Here is an 18,416-nt window from a genome sequence, read left to right as displayed (position 1 = left end):
CGTTCATAGTCTCCTCAAATTAGCCTGCTGTGCTTGGTGGAAAGGGGGCTATATTTGCCTGAAAATGGCACTGCCTTTTTATGTCATAGGTGAAAGCTTACCACGAGTCTATGGTTCCAGTTCTCTGGCTCCGTACTGTGCCTCCTGCATTCCCAAGTAGGGTGTGCCTGCAGGCACCTTCTGAGGAGCTGGGTTATGGAAATCTCATCTTTATCTTTGCAATTTTTTCTATCATGGACTCTAAAAAAGACTCAGGTGTGCCATCATAGCTATCTGTGAAAAAATTGGTTCAATCCACATGCTTTGTGAAACACTGGGAGAGTCTCCAAAAGAAGCCTCAATTGTCAACTGCAAGCATGCAAAATAGGCATATTAAGGGGTGATGACTCGCCCCTTAAAAGCAGAGAAAAAGAACCTCTGTGTTTAGAAAAGATTAACCAGAACATGCCTTTAAATTACAAACCTCCCTGGGCATAGCTTGTGTGTATCTGAGAGACTTATTCAAAAGTAAGCTCTGTTTTGTATGCCTGGTACACATTCCCAAATAAGTCCAAAAGAAATCAAAGTGACAGTTTCATTTATCTTTTTAATTCGAAAAGTACCTTTTCAATATTGACACTAGAAATCAGCTCTGACATTGCTCTCTTTACGTCTTTTCTTCTCATCTGTGTCCACCTGCATCCTATTACATTGTATATTTTACTTTTCGCTTAATACATCATAAGCACATCTCAGGTTGCTACACAGTCCTTCTAATTATAGTCTTTAATGACTACATCATGGTCCATCAAGTAGCCGAGCCTAATTTATTTGGCCATTTTCCTATGGCTAAACATCTAGGCCAATGATTTTCAGACTTTTTTTAGCTGCAGAAACTGTGTTTTAAGAAGCCATAGGCAGAACCTGAGTATGTTCTATTGATCCTTTGCACATATCCTAGCTTATTTAATTTTCAAAAGTAACTTATGAAGTAGAAACCAGTATTATCCCACTTTCTAATGTGAAATTGATGCTCGGAGAGTTTCTAGAGTTTGCTCAAGGTTACAGACCCAGTAGGTCCTGGACTTGGGACATGAACACAGGTGTCTCTGACTTCAGAGCTCGGATCCTTTATGGGTGTTCAATGCAACTCAGCCTATGGGGGTGAGGCAAGGGAGGTGACCTGGTCCAAGTGATTCACTAGACCCTCTCTAGACTCTCCCCAATGGATGGTAGCTGGACATTCAACCAAGGACAAGTATTTTCTGAGCATCTAAAATGCAGGGGGCTTGGTGTAAACTCTGGTCCATCTGAAGCTCTAGGAGATGGCGCCCAGGTCCCAGCCATTCCCATCCTGTTGACCCATTCCCAGCCTCTTCTCTGTCTGGCTTCCAGAAGCCACTCTCTACAGGGATACAGATGTACATTCTCATGCACCTTCCGATTGTGTCTTCTTTTCCAAATATTCGCTTTTGTGTGTTACCACTTGGGACCTCCAACCACTACTGCAAGTGGCTCTTCCATGTGCTTTTCTCTGCTTCCAGCTGCATTTTCTGCAAAATAAAAAATATATATATATTTTGGTTTTCTGATATCAGCAAACCTCTAGATCACTGAGAAACTCAAGCTTTGCAGAATCCTACACGCCAGTGGCATTGGGGAGTGGGTGGCCACCTGCACAACTGCTCCTGCTTTCAGTGAGTTTTCCTTTGTCACTTAAAGTGCAGACCGAGAGCAGCATCCCTTTTCATTAGCGGTGCAGCTTTTCCTGTGGACAAGTCTGCCTTTCTTTCTCTGTGCTAGATGGAAACAAATCGCTGATTGAATTTTACCTTTCATACCTCTAGAAAAATAACAGGCTAGCACCTCCAATTAATTTCTTAGACGGTGTTGAATAAGAGGTGTGTTGCCTCCTGTAAAGACAGCAGGGATATGGGGATGGAGTCTTCACTGTGTCTTCCCCCACTGTCTTCAGGGAGGCTGGAGTTGTTCCGAGCCTTTCTTGTCTGAGTTCCAGCAGCTGGCCCTGACTTGCTTAGAGCTCAGGAAGGCTGCCTTCCTTTATCCACCAAACACTGTTGGGAAATCAGCTGTGAGCCCGCACCGTGTGCCTCCCCTGGTGATCCAGCAGCCAACAAGGCAGACACATTCCCTGCTCTGCAGAAACTGCCAGGCAAAATGGGGCTGTCAGAATGCGGCCGTTCACGGTGTCTCTGAATATTTAACTAAATCGGATGTACCAGGGCCAAATACAGGGAGACAGGAAAGGGATCAGTTGAGAACAGTGAGTCCCTGTGTTAGGTACAGGGGATTCAGAAGTAAATCCACATTGGGGAAATCCACACCCTGGTGAGAAAGCCACCCAAGAGATCAATTACTGTGCAACGTGAGAGGCACCGTGACAGCTGAATGCAAGGGGAACCGTGGCCTCGTGGGTGGGGTGTTCTGCCCTTCTGTGGGTTCAGAGATGGCTTCAAGGAAGAGTAGATTCCTGAGCCACTTTCAAGCATTTATCAAATGGGCTAATGGAAGGAAAGCTATTTCAGACACTGAGGATATCAGATGCCGAAGCCCAGGCAGAGCATGTTTAGGGAGCAGCGAATAACTGGATGTATCAGAAATATATATTTGGGGACCTGAGGGGGCTGAGCTGGCAAGGTGAGCAGGAGGCAGATCACAGAAGGTCTGGCATGGCCTGATTTTGACCCTGGGCTTCATCTCACAGGTGACAGAGGATGGAGCAGGAGCCCCAGCTCTGCCACTTTCTAACTGCATGAACTTGGCAGGCTCCCCAGCCTCCTCATTTAGTAAAGGGGGGTAATAATGATTACTAACACCACACGGGTGTCTTGGAGATTAAACCCAGTAAGCACATCAACCCCTTAGCATGATGGCTGGTCCTACTAAATGTTCAATAGCTATCAACTATTACTGTTATTACTCGTGCCCTCACGTTGGTATTGATCCATACTGAGTGCAGTGAGGCAGAGTGGGCAGTGAGAGGCTTTGAAATCAGATAGTTCTGAGTTCAAATCCTGCCTCTGCCATCACTCATTGCATGGGCCCCAGCGTGTCCCTTAATCTCCCAGAGCTTCCTTCACTTCCCTGCCCCTCAGTTAGGGACAGTGTTTGTCGCTCACCCAGCCCCACACTTGGTGCACAGATCCTCAATAAATGACAGGTGTCATCGTCATCATCATCATCATCTACTTCTGTTACCCTTGACAACAGCGACAGTAATAGTAATGATGAGCAGGGGAGTGACATAAGGTAGACTCCATTCTGGAGAGACGCATGAAGGGTTTGGAGCTGGAGGAGTGGAAGCCGGCAGGCTGGGCCAGGCCAGGGGTCACTGCACCTCTCCACATCCGAAATACCTGGGGAAACATCAGAAAATACAAATGCTGGAGGCTTTCACCCAATTCTGATTTGACAAGTCTGATACAGTGCCCCTAAATTGGGGCTTTTAAAAGTTCCCCCAGGGAATTTTGCTCTTCGGGGAGGTAGGTGGCAGGTCTGAGAAGCCTCGCTGGTGGTGTTGGCCTGGCCTGGGGCAGAAACAGAAGAGAGTCCCAGAGGTGGGGTGAAGGTGCCTATAGGTCTCATAAGTAAGCCCCCTGGCTCTAAATCCAACCCGCTAGGGGAGCTCGTGCTTTCTCTGCCCCACCCAACAGGGAGCTTCCAGGGAGCAGGAGAGTTCTCCATGTTCCACCTACGACTTCTCTGTATCCTGGTCCCTGCTGCACCTGCTTCTGCAGGATTTGGGCTGGCACAACCCCATGATCTGCTGTTTTTCTTGCACTTGACACCTGGTTCTTTGGGCTTTCCCTCTGTGAATCCATTTATTTATTGTTTACCTTTTTATCACACTCCTTTAAATTACTGAATTCAGTCAAGCTTCTGGTAACAATTTAAGCACAGAAATGACTAAATTAAAATGTACCCTTCCACCCCTTCTAATCCCACCCTTACACTTCCCAACATCATCACCATTAACAATTTGGTGCATTCCTCTACATATATTTTTCTTTTCTTATATTTACATATATATTTACAGGCAGGGCTTTGCTTTGTTTTGATTTGATGTTACAAGACTACTGGTTTATAGAATACAGTTTATCTTATAACTCGTCTCTCCCCCATGAAAAAAAGATGTGGTCATCTTTCCATGATGATACAAATTCTCTCTCTGTAATTTAACCCTGTAATCCTGTAATTTATTAACTCATCCCGATTCTCAGACTTCTTTCTGCTGTTTTGCAAACCTGAGCCATCCAGCAACAATTTTTTGTATACTATCTCTCCAGATGGGCACTTTTCAGTCCTGTAGGATAAATTCCTAGTTGTGTGATTGCTCATTTCTGACATCCGGTTTCCTGATCCTGGGCACCAACATCCGTTGTCTCTTTCTCTGACTCAACCCACGCTTGATGAGAATTCAGTTTTACTCTGCCATTGCAGTGATGAGAAAACAGACACCAGGGACTGCCTCTGGATATTGTCAACAAACAGAAATGTTATCATGAAAAGGCAGTGTCTACTCACAGATGATGAAATGACCATTTTTCTTAGAGATTTTCTTTTTATTTGACATCTCAGCTGTCAATTCCAACATAAACACTTGTTTTTTTTTTTCCTCTATAACTAGTCTAATTTGAATACCAAGATAGCCAACAGCACAAGAGCAACTTTTTCTGGTCTCATAAATACAACAAAAGTATGTATAAGATTCCCATTTTACAGGTTTATAAAAGAAAAAATTTTTTAAATCTTAATGAAAATAAAAGAACTCAGAAAATCCACTGGCATTTCATCTAAAAATACTTTGTTAGCATTGGATGTAGCAATGCTGTTAATAAGAAACCCATCTTGACCACCGTTTTCATGCTTAAAGAGTTTTTCTTCTTAGCGTGCATTCCGATGGGAGAGAGGACAGAGTAAATGTGATTAAATTATCGGGCAGAAACACATGACTATAAATAATTGACTCTCTCATGTTTCGTGAGCCTTAACCTCACACTTTAGAATGTTTATTTCCTTTATTTCAAAATGTTTATTTACTTTTCTCCATTGACTTTAATTAATTTTGCCTTTGGCTCATAAACAGGTGAAACTGAAAACTTTTTTATTTGCATTTTTATCTTGAAGCAAGCTAACTAATTAAACTTTTCAATTTGGTTTTGCTGTGCTGTACCGGAGCCACAGGAAAATGGCTGACAGGTTCATAGGCATAGGTTTGTGACTGTTTTTCTAACAAAGAAGTAGAAGGACTTTTGGAAATTAGGATGGTTTTATTTAATTAGTAAATGTAAAAACTGAATTAAGAAGAAAGATGAGTAAATGACTCAATTGCAAAAAGAGGTATAAGGAAGGTTCTAGAAACTACATACCAGTGAACGTCCCGTGAGCCCCACAAAAAGTGTATGATGAATTAAAAAGAATAGACTGTGAGCATTACAGTTTGTAGTAGTGTTTCTCAACTGGTAGAAAAGAGGAATGCCCAAGGCATAATGTATATAGATTTCTGTCTGATACAAAACAAGTTCTCTCATAAAATCTTAGAGATTAAAAAAAAAAAAGACACCATTTTTTTTAAAAAAGTAGAAATTTAGGACACTATCTTAGAGAAAATATTTGCAACACATTTTATTGATAAAGGATTAGTAAACGGATTATATAAAGAACAACTAAATTCAATAAGTTGATTTATTGATTGATCATTTATTTAAATATTACCTGATTGGTAAATATTAATTCTAGAAATGCCAAGTGTTGGCAATAACATAGGAAAATGGAGACCATCATTGACTGCTGTTGGGAGTATAAATTGAAACAACTTTAAAGAAGAATTTGTCATTATGCACAAAAGTGGAAGATGTATAACCCATCTCTAGGACTGTACCTGCAAGGAACTTTCACTTCTGCACCTGGGTGCAGGGAGAAGAACATTCTTGGAAGCACTGCTAGCAGTAGCAAAAAGTAGGAAACAATCTGTCTGCTCACTGACCAAAGCATAGCTGAGTAAATGAAGGTGCAGTCAGCTGATGAACTGCTCTACAGCAGTGATGGTGGTCTCCACCATAGCATGAAAAACAGAGTTTGCAGGGAAAGAAATGCATATAGTATGATTGCATGTATGTAGAATTCAAAAAACACAGAAAACTAATATGTTTGGAGACAGATAAGGAGTAAAACTATGAAGCAAAACTGTGGATACTGGACTTAAAATTTCAGATAGCCATTTTTCTTGGAGGGGAAGTAGGGGGATAAGATCATGGGGCTGTGGTGGTGGCATGATAACCAGGTATTTCTTAAGCTGGCTGGTGGGTACAAGTGTTGATTTTATTCTTATACCTTGCTGTATACTATATATGCATGAGTGTACATACATACATATAAACATACATGTGTACATATATTCCTTTGTATGTATAAAATAATACATATTTTTTCCTTTATTTGTTTATTAATATTATTTTTTTACATTCTATGATGTTGTTGCAGAGCAGTTGGGAAATGTGATGGAAGAAGGAGGAAAGAGGAGGGGTGGGATTGAGGCCTGTGGCATCTCCCATATTCCCATAGGGGACACCAGGGGGCTTCCAGTGGTGGCTTGGTCATTGCTGGGCTAGGTGCAGATGTCAGGGGGTTGTGGCAATAGCCCTCACCCCCCACCACCCCAGCTTGGGAACCTGGGGACCTTCTTGCTGCAGCTTGGCGATCATCACTGGGCTGGCTGTGAGGGGGTGAGGTGGGGCTTGGTCAAGGCCCTTGGCCCCCCACCACCCTGGCTTGGGAAAGCCCAGGGCGCTTCCTGTGGAGGCTCGGTGGTCATTGCTGGGCTGGTTGTGTGAGTTGATAATACACAATTTTAAAAAGAGAAATATGAGCTAGATGACATGTATCAGGCACTAATCTTATCTCATTCAACATTTATATCAATAACTTATTAAAAACATAGCTCACTCAGAGTCGATGAGGGATAGCTAATATGACAGACGATTGAATCAGGTTTCCTAAAAGGCATGGATAAGCTTCAGCTATGAACAGATGATTTAATGTAACAGAGTTGACTGTTAACTCTTCCCCTGCAGATTCTCAAATACCAGCTCTATAAATCAGGGTGAGACCCCTTATGTTAAACAGCAATTCACATGAAAACAATGGTAGGGTCTTAGTTGACCACAAGCTCATAAGAAACCTTCTGTACAAATACCTGACCAGAAACCTAATTTCCGCCTTAGGAACAGCGATCACTCTACCTCAGCCAGCACAGGTCAAGCCATATCTTGCATATTTTGCTCCCAGCACCTTGATTTGAATAGGAAGTTGACAAACTGTAGCATGGTCAGTGGATAGTGACTAGCAATGAGAGAGATCGGCATATTAGTTTTTGGCTCATCAGAGGGGGATGTGGAAGAGCCAGAGCAGGACCACAGGCTTCCAGAGATTGATTCTGGTTCAATGTAGACAAGCTCTCACCAATGTCAGAGCCCCCAAGAGCAATAGGCTGCTTACTTACAGGTATGAGCTCAGGTCCCTAGGTGGGTTCAGGCAGGGGCTAGACACCTCACTCTCCCTACAGTTGCATGAAAGGTGGGCTCCATGGTGCTGACGTCCCTTCCACCTCATGGCTTCCATGAGTCTATTAGAATAACCAAAGAGAAGTCACAGGGAGAAACTAGGAAACCATTATGGTTGAACAGAGGCCAAGAGGGAGGCACGGGGCAGCACAGGCACCAGCTGTGCTCAGTAGCTTCCACACCTGCCTCACACTTCCCTCAGGCAGCAGTGGCCACCGTGCAGGCAAATCCCTGGTCTGTCCAGTGGGTCCTGTCTCTGTTGCCTTAGCCACTAGGGAAAGGGATAATATGGCTCAATTTCTGGCTGTAGACAAGGAAAGGAAGTTGGGCTTGGGAGTGTTGAAACCAGAGACTGAATCTCCCTCTGTCTCCTTTTGCCTCTGTGGCCTCAAGTCCATTTCTACCTTTCTCTGAGTTTCAGTTTCCCCTGTTTGAACAAGGGCCAGGTCACCTACTGCAGAAGGTAGTGAGATTAGATAAGAACAGCAAGCATTCAGTACAGTATTTCTTGACCAGTACCCAGCCCTGCAAATCATGAATAAGAATATTCCTACTGCTATTTATTTATTTTTCATTCCTTCACTCATTAATTCATCCAATAAAAGTTTATGTTATATTTGTATCCCAGGTACCTGGTGGCCTCCTAGCCTATGGGAATATGCCCATAGAAATGATAATCATCTCGATCCCTCAAGGAGCCTACAGTTGATGAGCTGAGACTGACCATTCAACAGGCAATTACAGCTCAATTTGCCAAGCACTAGGGTGAGGAGAACCATGGAGACAAGTAGAATCAAGGAGGAGGAATATTTCACCCTGTCTCAGGAGGGAGGTTGGGGGCAGACTTTCCAGGGTCCTAAAAGATGAGCAGAAATTATTGAGATGAAGCAGGACTGGCATGGGGGGCAGGGGGACAGTGTAAATGGTCCATTCCTGAATGAACAGCATGTGCCAATGCCCAGATATAAGATAGCGTGGCCAACCTGGGGAAGTTCAAGTTGAGAGCAATAGCCAGGATGGGCTAGCTTACACTTTTATCACAAACAACCCCAAATTCAGTGACTCACAATAAAAATGGTTCATTTCTTCCCTTTATCTAAATCCTACAGGGGCTGGTTGGGGGATCTGTTCCACGTCACCCTTTCTCTGGGATTCAGGCTGATGGAGTGGCCACTCTCTAGAAATTTGGCCATGGCTGTGCAGAGGGAAAGACAGAACCACACGTCACACACTGATGTGTAGAACTTCCACTCCAAAATGACATGTATCACTTCTGCGTACGTTGTATAGGCCCGTGTCAGGCACAGAGCCACACCTAAAGCCAGCAGGGGAGGCGAGCACAGTCCTTCTATGTGTCCCAAAGGAGACCAGGAAGTATTTGTTGCTAGTGGTAATGACCACCACATTGAGTGTAGCAGAGAGAGGGCAGCTACAGGGGGACAGAGAGTGACAGATAAGCATCAACCAGGTCATGAAGGTCCTTTATGCTGTGTTCTAGATTTTGTATTGTCTCCAGCAGGAGCCACTGAAGGATCTCAAATCTGGAATGGCAAAATTGGTTCTCACTTTAGGCACATCCTGGGATAGGATTCACTCATTTGTTCCACGAGCATTTGCACTGATGATAGAAGGCAATGCGGTTCCCCTCACATCTGAGAAAGGAGAAGGGGATCGATGATCAGCAGCTAAGCAAATGAATTGATAATGTTTCAGAGGGTGACAAGTTGCAGGAATAAAAGTGAAAATGGGATAATAGGAGTTCAGAGCCTGTTAGAAAGAGAAGACAAGCCAGCAGCACTCAGGTGAGGGGTGGACAGGTTGAAAGCTATGCAGGGGGCAGAAGCGCAGAGCCAGCTGAAAGTGCAGAACCGCAGGACGAGGGCAAATAGGGTAAGATGCATGGCGATGCCTCGGGCAGGAGGCATCAATAAACATTGGCTGCATCTGGAGTCAGAGTTAGAAAAGCTCTTTTGGAGCACTTTGTCCCCTTGAATATAGATGTGACACCAATCCTTTGCAGGAGAGTGAGTAACAGACAAGCCACTCGGCTGGTTTATTAAGATAGAAATGTTCACAAGAGCCTGAATAAAGAGTCAAGTCAATGGGAGCTGCCTTTTTAATCGATAAGAGCAACTCAGAGGTAAAGGACATGTGAGATGCTGGATGCTTGTGTTGTTGTAGTGTTGAGGAATTCTTTACAAGGCTCAAAGCAGACCCCCCATCAACCGAGAGTGAATTGATGATCTGTGCATGACCTCGTGTGCCTTTCTGTGGGGTAGGATGAGATTAGAAGAAAAGTTGTCTCTTTTACTCCCCTTGTTCCACTCCTCATGCTGGCAGTCAGCACAGTTCACAGATTTATCTGCTGAGGAAGCACCTAACAAACTGTCCTCTTGCACCTGCGTGCCCTTTTGGTGCTGCGAGCGCGAAACTGCCGGGTTTGTTCCAGGTATCCTGCTAGAATCACAGAGCTGAAGGTTGAAAGGTCACCCAGAGGTGATCTGAGTGTTGCCCTTCCTCTAGAGGCAGGATATCCACTGCCATTCCACAGAAAGTGTCATTCATCCCACACACACACACTCAGTGAGGGGAGCTCACGATCTCACAATGCAGGACCCTATGTCACTGGACAGCTCCCACAGCCGCCATGTTCCTCCCAAGACCCATCCACTGGTTGGTCCTAACTAGAAGCCACATGCAGTTATTCTGTCCCAGTCTAAGCATAAAATCATTTGAATATTGGAAGGTAGCATGCTCCCAGCTTAGGACACTGTCAGATCATGTTAGGCTAGTTCCTTTCTTTCTATGTATCTTTCCTTCCCTTTAAGTCTTAAGACTTAAGACTTCCAAGCAAGACAGGCCCAGTCAATACAATTAATCCCTATATGGCAATACTCTGCCATCTAGAACGACCACTGCCCTCTCTCTTTCTGACAGTCTCTGGTTTGTTTATTTCCCTGAAAATCCATAGGAACCAGGGTGGTTCAGGACTCCAGCCATGGCTCAAGTAGAGCAGAATCCAAGGGCAGGAGAGGAGGATTCTAACCCTTCTCCATAAAATTTACTTCTTGGTACAAGAAAGAAATGTAACTCGTAACAGTTTACATTCAAGAACATTCCTATCCAGACCCTTGCTCTTGATTGACTCTAAAGCCTCTTTCTGCTCAAATATTTTGTGGTTCAGAGGAAAAAAAAAAAACTGTGCACATTTTTCTTTTTTTAAAGATTGGAAAGAAATGAGGAAAAGCCTTGTCTTGTCCATATTTTTACAGAAATGTAAAGCATATGTCCTCTGTGACAGAGATATTTCTTTCCCTCTAAATCCAGCAGGTCCATGATAGAGCTTAAGTGCAGTAGATGTCCCACATCTGTCTTCCTGAGCCGCTTTGAGGCATTTCTGAAAAGATAACACAGCTTCCTCAGGAGCGGAAGTCTTGAGATTTGGGAAGCAGGCCCCTCACATGTCTTTAGGAATTGAGTCTAGAAAACATGTCCATCATTAGCTGACCCTGAGAACAGAATTAACAACCCTGGCAGCAGAGACTGAGGCTGTCCTCCACTGAGTTGATTCTCAAGAAACTGAGGCTGAAACATTCTCTGGGTGCTAGACACATGTTTCCCAGGGCTGGGCCCAATCCCGTCCCTCTTCCTGAATCTTTCTTAGCTGTAGAACACAGTGCCCAGCCACAGACTCTGGGTCCTGATTTGGGTTCCCACCCTGATTCCACCATGCACTGGCAGTGTAACCTCGAGCTGGTCACCTCTGCCCCACCATTGACAACACAGGTGTGAACATAGAGTCTCTATGAGGCCAAGTAAGTACACCAGTGCTTAGCACAGTGCCTGAGCATCACACGCAGTCAGCGTGGTAGGCTGAATCACAACCACCTGAAGAGATCAAGTCCTAATCCCTGGAACTTGTAAATGTGACCTTATTTTGAAGAGGAGTCTCCAGATGTGATTAAGGGTCTTGAGAAGAGGAAGAGTACCCTGGATTATCCAGGTGGGCCCTGAGTGCCATCACAAATGTCTTTATAAGAAAAAGGCAAAGAGAGACAATACAGACACACAGAACAACAGGCGATGTGAGGACAGAGCAGAGAGAGACACAGCCACAAGCCAGAGAACGCAGACGGCCACCCAAAGCTGGAAAAGGCAAGGAACAGGCTCTCCCCCAGCATTTCCCAGCAGCACCGCCTTGCTGACACCTTGGGTTTGGACCTGAGCCTCCAGGCTGTGGGAGAATAGATTTCTCTGGTTCTAAGCCACCCAGTTTGTGGTTTTTTGTTACAGCAGCCCCCCAAAATGGATTTAATCGATGAGGGAGGAGCCATTAGCATCCCTGGAACGCAAGCCTTGAGGGGACAGGAACCCTGTCACACTGTGCACAGCTTAAGGCAAATACACAGTAGCAATTTGCTCAATTAAATAATTCAGATTGCTGCCTTTCTGCCTCTCTTTTCCCCTCTGTCTCCTCCCTTTCCTGATGAAATTTAACTGCCTGTACATCATCACCCAGTTGAAGCTTTCATCTTTCATTTAATTGCTAGCTGCACCTTGCTCCCGTTGCCCTGGGGGATGGGTTTCTGACTGTCCACCATTTGGTAAGATGGGTTGTGTAGGACACGCGAACAGATGCACAGGACTCTGCAGCTTGGTACGTCTTTTCTCTGTGGAGGTGGCTCTGTTGGACAGCAGTACGTTTCAGTTTTGCTGGGCTGTGTCTGGGCCAGGTGTTTGTTTAAAGGGTTGTATTCAGCCTCTGCAGAATGTTCAAGAGCATGGTTCACGTGGTGGGTGCTCAGGGCTTTTCACCTCGTTGTTTTTTCAACTTAACTGCAAAAAGAGCCTCAAAGTTTCCAGCTCTTAGGAATCTTTAATGTGCCCACTCTCCTAGCAGGAGGGAGAATTGGAAGCTAAGCAGTGGTGCTGTCTTTAATAACTCTGTGCTCAGTGAATGGGCACATTATTCCGTGGAAGAAAATGTTTTAGAGGCTTCAATGCTAAATACTAATCGAATAGTCAGAGGAGCAGGCCTTTCAAAGTCGGTAATGCAGGAAGAAGAAATGGAGACTGGCCCCGCCCTAAATCTCAGCTGAGAATAACTACGGACATTCAAAAGTCACCTCACATGGATGATGAGCCAAGTCGTCCTGCCCCAGGATGCTTCAGTGCAACCTTGAACGTGCGTTTTTGTCTAGTGCACGCGTCACGCTGCAGTGCAGTTTTGCGTTCAAACGTCTCTGTCTCTCCCAGTGGCATGTGGGCAAGTTGCAGGGCTGGACAACCATGTGGCAGGCCCCAACAAAGGGCGGAGGTGAAGGAAACGGAATGTTTGTGACATGCAGGCAGGATTTCTCACTTCTTTCCTGGAGTGGAGACAGGATTGACCAGTGAAAGTATATCTTATATTTGAAATGAATGAGATTCTTGGATTGTACAAAATAGCAAGGGCACATTGCACTGATGAAGCTGCTGTGGTTTCTTTAAGCCCCTAAGGAGACACAGGTGGGGGCTTTCGAAGAGACACTTAGGGTGTGTCCCATTTGATTCCTGCTATTGTCATGAATCTGTTATGGGTCCACAAACAGTCTCTCTGTGGCCTTTGTCTGTAACAGGCAGCTATTACAGTACAAGATGTCCTGTTTCAGATCTGTGCATCTCTCCTGGGCCTTTGGCTGTAGTGAGTCACTGCCCCATTCCCCGACACACACACACACGTGCTCGAAATAACATTCACCTGACTCTCAGCTGCCTCCCTCCAGGACCCTCTGCTGCCTCCTGCTCACGACCTCAGCCATTGGCTGTCAGAAAGCCTCTTTCCTGGCCATCTCTTGGCAGGGCTGTAGTAGAAGTGTATCATTTGATCTTGGCTCTTTCTCTTAGCCTTGGATCCTTGCTGAAATCCTTCCTGTTAACCTAGACTCCTCCTATCACAGAGCACGACATCCCCACGGTGCTCTCGCGTGACGACTTGCCTCAGAGTTGCCACCTCTGGAAGAGCCGACTATGCCAGCCCTCCTGGCCAGCTGGAGGGAGGATCTGCTATCACTAGTCCTGTGGCTGCTAAAATAGTAACAGCTGCCACACCTACAGGCTCAGGCTACACACCCAGGCACTGAGCTCCATCTTCTCTGCATCTCATTTGACCACCTCAGATCCCCGTCAGGCTAGATACCACCTGTGTAAATTTCCTATTGCTGCTGGGACAACTTACCACAAACCTGCTCAGAAATGCACATGTATTCTTTTATACTTCTGGGTGCTGGAAATTCAAAATCAGTCTCATCTCATTGGGCTAAAGTCAAGGTGTCAGCAGGGCTGGTTCCTCTGGAGGCTCCAAGGAGAGAATCCATTTCCTTGTTTTTTCCACCTTCTAGAAGCCACCTGCATTCCTCGGCTCCTTGGCCCCTTCTTCACCTTCAAATCCAGCAGCACAGCACCCTCAAATCTCTCTCTTTGACCTCTAATTTCGTTGTCACATCTCCTTCTCTGATTCTGACTTTCTTGCTCCCCTCTTAAAAGGACCCTGTGATTACATTGGGCCCACCTGGATAACCCAGGAAAATCTCCTAGTCCCAAAATCCTTAACTTAATCACATCAGCAAAGCCCCTTTTACCTTGTGAGGGAAGATGGTAGCATATCCACAGGTTCTGGAGATCAGGAGGTGAATATCTTTGGGGCTATTATTTTTCTAGCCACACTGCTATTACCAGTGTGTGGTAAGTGACCAGCAGCTCAGAGAGGCTGAGCCATGTGCCATACCCCACCAGCTAGCAAACTGAAAGGCCAGGATTTGAAGCAGACAGTTCGATCTTGGAACCTGGGTTCTAAAACTCAACTATGCCATGAGCTCACTTGAGCAGTGCTTAAATGCCCACCTCACCTGCCAAACTCTCAGCAACTTACAAGAAGGAGATGTATTTTATCAGCACCACACTCACTCAAGTGAGCCATAGGCTGGCCCTTTGGAGTTGTATTTTAATTATCTCTTGAGTCACCCAGTGCGTGGGATAGACACTGGACTATTGTTAAGGCTTAACGTTAAGTAAAAATGGTGATCACCTCCCACATACAATAGTCTACCTCTATCTATGCAACCTAAGAGTGCCTTAAAAAAATAAAATAAATAAAGCATTTCACGCTAACCTTGCTTTCATCCAAGACTTCTACTTCTTTATCAAAAGTGGAGCTTCTGAGCTATGCCCCTCCCATCTCTTAATAACAACGATATTGTGTTCTCAGAGAACACAGAGTCCTGGGGTGAGTATTACATGTACTAACTCATTTAATCCACACAAAAACCCTATCAGGTGAGTACCATTTTTAGCCCCACTTACTGCCAAAAATCTTGGGCTCAGGGTTGCCCAAGGTCACATAGCTATTAAGTGGCACAGCTGAGACTAAACTTGGGACTCTCAGTCTCCCATGAGCATGCTCTTAACCCCTTTGTGTATTGCCTGCCTGGATGGAAGGCTGGTGGGGATTTATATTAGATGATGCTCTATGGTTGCAAGCAACAGAAGCCAACCCCAACTTTCCTTAGCAAAAGGGAATTGATTGGCAGATCTCTGTGCTGTCAGTCTTAACAAGAGGCTGGAGAAGTGAGTATTGGGAAGGAAAGAACCATGATGGTTCTGCAGCCCAGAAGCAGGAAATCAGCAGCTGACTTGGAGCAGAGACAGTGGAGTCCAGGTACTGCAGCTCAGGTGCAGGGGGCTCATGATTTCAAATCCAAGAGAGTATCTAGTCCAGCTAGTTTGAGTCATGTGCTATTGAGCACCTGCTCCTTTGGGCTTGAGGAGCAGGTGACTTTGGTCTCTCCCCTGCCACATTGTTTCCAAGAAGAGAACATTCCAATCTGTAAAAGTAGTACTATTGGGAGATAGAAACACACACACAGGGAAGACCGTTTAAAACAATAAATGAAATGAAAAAATATCCATACAGAGTGAGCCAGAAGCCATTGGATCTACTCTCCATTATGTAACAAAATATTTATTGAGCACCTACTATGTGCCCAACCCTGTTCCATTCAGTGGGGTTACAAGGGAGAACCAAATGTGTGTTAAGTTTCATGCGTCTAAGTTATTCCCTGAGTGGTATCCTGATGGCTTGGCAGAAGCAATGCAGCTTTCAAAAGTGAGACTCATGGTGCAGAGAAATGAATCATGTCAAGTGGAAGTGACTCTCAAGGTCCACGTGGCATGGATGGTCAGGGACAATCTATGCCACCCTTCCCCAAGCTGCAAGCCCAGACAGTCCAGAGGGCTTCCTCTTAGATCTCTGTCTCAGGGCTTTTACTTTCAGATCTGTGTGACCCTGATAAAGCTCCTTTATCAAGTTTTATTCTTCATAAAAGATCCATTTCCCTAGGCTCATAAAGCAACTCCTTCTAATTCAGTGTTATTTTATAAATAGTTTCATTGCTAGCATCAATCACAGGCAGCTGACTTCCCAGCCATAAAACAACAGCTTGCAACATCACCATGTTACCAATATGTATTTACTTATCAAGTTGAAGAACACATGTTTGCAAAATCAGCAGCGTTACAGCTCTCCTAGCAATTTGCCAGCACTTTCTTCCCGTTGAACGCCAAGTCTCCAATGTGCCGTATTTCAGCATCCTGGCTTATTTGTACCTTGTTACTGCAGTAATCACCAACCCTCACCCACTCCCATGCAAACCTCCCTGGGCTCTTCATTGATCATGCCTGTGACTTCAGGCAGGTCATTTACCTAACAGGTGTAGTTCTGGAGTCATCGATCATCTGTCCTGCACTACAACTTGGGGAGACAGACCCTGTATGTTCCCTGGGCTCCCAGACTTGGCTCGAAGATGCCCCAGACAAGCTCTGGCAGGTCAGGGCAAAGGTGTTGTATAGCCATTCTGCAGGGAGAGTTCTTGAAAATTAATTATTCCTCCTGCAAAATGCAATTTGAAATGCCTAATTGACATGAGCTGTGCTGGAAGCCAGGGGGGAAAGCAGTCCTCTCGGACCCACTGCCCAGGTCTGTGTCCCAGCTCAGTCACATTCCAGCTGGATAACAGGGCAATGGTCAAGTGACCGCACCCCCCTTGGCCTCAGCCTCTCTCCCTGTAAAACAGGGCCAGTGACATCTGCCTCACAGGGTTGGTGGGAGGACTGAATGATCGCAATACTCTGAACAATCTGCACGATGGCATGACCCTCTTGAAGGCTAGCTCTTCTTCACTTCTGCAGTCTTCTGGGTATCCTTCTGAGTACTTGCTCAGCCACTTGCCAGCAGTGATCTTGGGCTGGTTATTTAGCTTCTCTGAGCCCCTGGTTCTCCTTCTTTACAAATAGTGATGATCTAATTACCCTGGGAGGATGACTGATTATGAGGACTCTTTCTGGCATGTAGTTCATCTCCCTCTCCAAGGTACACACATTTATCTCCCTCTCCAAGGAATTACTTCCAAGTCCGCCTAATCATCCCCACCCCTGCACCCATATTTTACATGTATCTTCAACTTTACATAGTTGTAGGTGTCAGCCCATTTTACAGGTGAGGAAATTGAGGCTCTGCAAGGTTGAGTGTGTGGCCCAGATCATGTGACCAATAGTAGAGGATCAGAATCTACTTCTCTTTGGTCCCTATCTATTCCCAGCATTCTACTTTCCAGACTCCATACCAGGCCAGTAGAATCAGAACCTCTAAGGGTGAATTTCAGGTATCAAGAGTATTTTAAGATCTCCCCAGTGATTCAGATGAGTAGCCAGCATTGCAACACATGGCCCTAGGCCATATTCCATCAACGTCATTCTGCTGGGTCTCAGGTTGTCAGTGGAAAACTAGGCAGAAGTAAGTACCTAATTAAAAAGAACAGGTGGAGTAGAAGCCAGTAAGTCAAGGCAAAAGCCAAGGAAATAGCAGCTGTCTGATGTCTAAATCAAGTCTAAGAGCTGGGAGCCAGAAGAGGAATAGTGCGAAGCTGTAGCAGGTCTCCCAGGTTAGGGAACCCAGAGATTGGTGCAGGAAGAACCAGCACCTGAGCAGGTGCAATACTAGAGCAGTCACAGTTGACATCTGCACTATTACATCATGCTTCTCACCTAATAGGGACAAAACCATGGGAGAAGACAAGAGTTTGATGAGCAGGTGCAGTTTTGGTGCCATAATCACAAAAGCAAAGGCATTTGCATTGTTGATGATTGGCAGAGTACGGGCGCTGGGGCTGAGGCATTCACTGCTCACTGACTGTTTAGGTGTCACCTTGTATATCCCAGGCCTCCTGCAGGTCTGGCTCCTGGCTCTTGATGAGGACTGCCTGTATAATTTGCAGGGTCTAGTACAAAATAAAAATGCAGGGCCTCTTGTTCAACAATGATGAGGAATGTCAAGAGAGAGAAGGCAAAGCATTAAACAGAGCACAGGGCCCTTCTGAGAGTGGGGCTCTGTGCAACTGCATGGGTCACAGCCACAGGAAACCCCCTGCTCTTGAGCTTGCTTTAGACACCAGATCTATCCAACAGACTGCAGGTAAGAGGGATGTGCATCTTCTCTGACTGAAACATTTGATGAGTTGAACTGTGACTTTTCAGCTCTCTGCCCTCCCCATGACAGTCTGGAAACCGTGTGTCCCAGATGGCCTGGCTACAAGATTCAAGTCTGGATCCCTAAGTCACCACTTGGAAAGGATCTACCCTTGGAAGGGGTCCCCCAAAGTTGACTGAATTTGAGTGAGAAATTAACCTTCTGTGCTAAGCCATTGAAATTACAGGGTTGGTTTGTTATTTCAGTGTAGCCTAGCTTCAGAGAGTCTACGTTTTTAAAGAGCAAAACTGTTTCACCTTTGTTTTTAAAATAAGTATACGTGATAGGGACAA

At 45.2% G+C, this 18,416-nt stretch overlaps 1 protein-coding gene and 1 long non-coding RNA gene across 5 annotated transcripts in view; one reads left to right on the top strand and one right to left on the bottom strand.

Annotated features, from left to right (window-relative positions):
• The window catches only part of CDH13 (cadherin 13), a 1,069,738-nt gene that overhangs the window by 779,748 nt on the left and 271,574 nt on the right, over positions 1-18,416 (top strand). The gene's annotated exons all lie outside the window — the stretch shown is intronic.
• Positions 567-14,775, bottom strand: LOC134387781 (uncharacterized). Of its 3 annotated transcripts, none has more exons than XR_010024592.1 (5): positions 14,713-14,775; positions 12,119-12,931; positions 7,502-9,214; positions 3,120-3,356; positions 567-1,532 (listed from the first exon to the last, which is right to left on the bottom strand). It is a non-coding gene; the product is annotated as an uncharacterized LOC134387781 (long non-coding RNA). The 3 variants fall into 3 exon arrangements; XR_010024593.1 differs by having other exon boundaries at positions 12,689-12,931; XR_010024594.1 differs by lacking the exon at positions 14,713-14,775 and adding an exon at positions 13,303-13,707.

This window comes from Cynocephalus volans, chromosome 10 (assembly GCF_027409185.1).
Source record: "Cynocephalus volans isolate mCynVol1 chromosome 10, mCynVol1.pri, whole genome shotgun sequence".
In the NCBI taxonomy this organism is placed as follows: Eukaryota; Metazoa; Chordata; class Mammalia; order Dermoptera; family Cynocephalidae; genus Cynocephalus; species Cynocephalus volans.
The sequence above is the reverse complement of the archived record's forward strand: the minus strand, read 5'-3'. Positions and strand labels throughout refer to the sequence as shown.